General features: G+C 38.6%; 1 pseudogene; it reads right to left on the bottom strand.

Annotated features, from left to right (window-relative positions):
* Positions 1-1,131: 1,131 nt before the first annotated feature.
* LOC109392792 (60S ribosomal protein L23 pseudogene) lies at positions 1,132-1,561 on the bottom strand (annotated as a pseudogene).
* Between the last annotated feature and the right edge of the window lie 1,079 nt (positions 1,562-2,640).

Raw genomic sequence — 2,640 nt, 5'->3', positions numbered from 1 at the left:
AGGCAGAATGTTGTATAAGCCATCAGGGAAAATGAAGTATATAATGTATTGATGGTATAATTCCACTTAAATACGATAGGCCCATCTGTTTTTATTATTAAATTTGCTATTGAGCTGAGCATGACTATTTGTCAATACTTCCAAATACTATAATTTTTTTTTTCTCTGCACCGTCAAATATTTATTTCTACCTGGGGCAGGGATGGTTTATCTCCCAGTCCTCTTAGATGCATAGGATTCATTTTGGGAACAACAGACTCCCAATTTGCTCTACACGTGAATGAAATATGTGAGGATCAGGACGGTCTTGTCTTTAGAGAAAGGCAGTGAGCAATACTACCTGTTCTCCAAGTGGTCAGCCGGCGAGGATAGTATGAGTTCTAGGCTGGTCCACATTCCAGGCCCTTCTCCCACTTCCTGTTTTTGCTTCACCTTTATTTAGGATAATTATGGCTTTTTTATTCTCAGGCTGAGTTCCCCTGGAGTTACTCAGTAGCCTAAACCTGGAGGTTTTCTGTGTAGGGAAGGCTAATTTCCTACATAGATTTATCCTCTTTTTTTGAGCTTTTAACAATGAAACATTAACTTTGGATGAAATATCATGCTTTCATTTGTTACCACTGTTGACATAAGAACATCCAAACCTGTTCAGAATTTTTATAAGAGTTTATTTGAGCCAAATTGATGACATATGCTGGGAAGCAAGATCTCAAATGCTTCGAAGGATAACAGCTTTGTACTTTCTTTTATGCATTTGAAATTAAGGAGGAAACATAAAGAAGATTATATGAAGGTGGGAGTAAGCAAAGCCAGGGTAGGATTACAAGAGTGTTAAATTCTTGAGGGTGCGCAGCTATTAGAAGGAAGGGTCTGAAAGGGCATTTAAAGGTGTGTGAACTTAGATGCACAGAAACAATGGACAGGGCTTGCTTTAAGGAAGAGATAAGCCTTTTAATAAAGAATTTATATGTCTGAGCCTGATTGCCCAGTTAGAAATTTATGATCAGGTTCCCCTGTGAGCTTACTTTCTTTTTTTGTTGTTTTTTTGCTTTTTGTTGTTGTTTTTTAGGAGCAAATAATTGAATTTTTTTTTATTTTATTTTATTTTTTTTTTACAAATATCCTGAAGAATCATGCAATGCTGCCAGCATTGGATGCAATCCTGGGCCACAGATCTGCACACTCCTTTGCAACTGGTTCTGTGATGGCAGAACTTTTCATCTCACCTTTATTGTTTATTATGACCCCCCGCATTATCTTCAAAATAAAGAAACATGCCATCTTTTCTCTGGTATGGCTTTCGTTGTTGAATTACCACTGCTGGATGTACCTTCTTTCTGAGCTCTGGTTTGCCTTTCTTGACTGTGGCCATCACCGTGTCACCCACATCAGTGACAGGAAGTCTGTTCAGTTGTCTCTTGATCCTCTTCACAGAGATGATATACACATTTTTGGCTCCTGTGTTGTCAGCACAATTGATCATGGCTCCTACCGGAAGACCCAGGGAAATCCGGAATTTCACACCGGAGGACCCACCACATCCTTGCTTCGACATCTTGAACGCCGGAAAGGGATGGAAAGCTGAGGTTACTTTCTATAGAACCCCTTTGTTTCATCCATACAACTTAATAATAGTCTCTGTATGTCTTCCATAGTTGTAGTTGAAATCGTATTATTCAGAAATTCAGTCCAGAAAAAAAATGGTTCATAGCAATAGCTACATTTATTGAATAGTTAACTCTGTTACAGATATGTGATAATCATTTCACAAACACAATTTACATTATTATGTTCACCTTCTATATAGTTAAGGAAACTTAAGCACTGTGAGTACCTTTCCGAGAAGTCACACTGCTAGAGAAAAGCAAAGCCAGAATTTGCACCCAAGTCTTTCTGGCTTCAAAACCATGCATATAACTACTGTGCTATACCACACACAGCAGTCAGAACAAGGTCCACTCAGCCCAAACAACAAGGACCTAAAATTTACAGCGAAATTTAGATCCAAAGCATCTAAAACAGAAATGTTATTTGTTCCAGTTCATTCCATCTAGTTTTTACTGCTTTGGGCTCTAAGTGAAGTGAACAGCAAGGTTTTAAAGCCCTTTGAATAACTGAAAACTCCTTGTGTATTCAACAACTATTTATTTATCTCTTCCTATGAATGAGGCAAGGTGCTGGGGTGGGGGATCTGACCCTGACAGTCCTTGCTTTGTGGGAAGGTCATGTCATTGTGGAAGAACTGCAACTGTATTGCAATCTGTGTTGTACCAGATACACAGGGAGGGGATGGGGTTACTATTGGGTCATCGGAAAAGTCATGAGGCATATTTGCAACAGATGGCACTCGTTCATTTTTGGAAGTACTAGAGTCACTCACATCTATGTTATTGCTATGTCATTTGACAGCTGACAGTTCTAGCTTCATTCTAAAAAAAAATTGAGTGATTTGGTTGAGTTTTGGAGATTTTACAAGTTGAATATGGAAGACCAAACTGTGCATTTTTGCAATAGTTTACTGTTTTACTTCCATAAAGGGAAGAACATGCGTTAAGTTTGTGAAAAGTTGCATAAAGTTTATGGTGACAATGCTCTACAAGAACGTCAGTGCCAACGATGGTTCACGAAATTCTGTGCTGG

The sequence above is a fragment of the Hipposideros armiger genome, unplaced genomic scaffold (assembly GCF_001890085.2).
Source record: "Hipposideros armiger isolate ML-2016 unplaced genomic scaffold, ASM189008v1 scaffold_348, whole genome shotgun sequence".
Taxonomy (NCBI): Eukaryota; Metazoa; Chordata; class Mammalia; order Chiroptera; family Hipposideridae; genus Hipposideros; species Hipposideros armiger.
The sequence above is the reverse complement of the archived record's forward strand: the minus strand, read 5'-3'. Positions and strand labels throughout refer to the sequence as shown.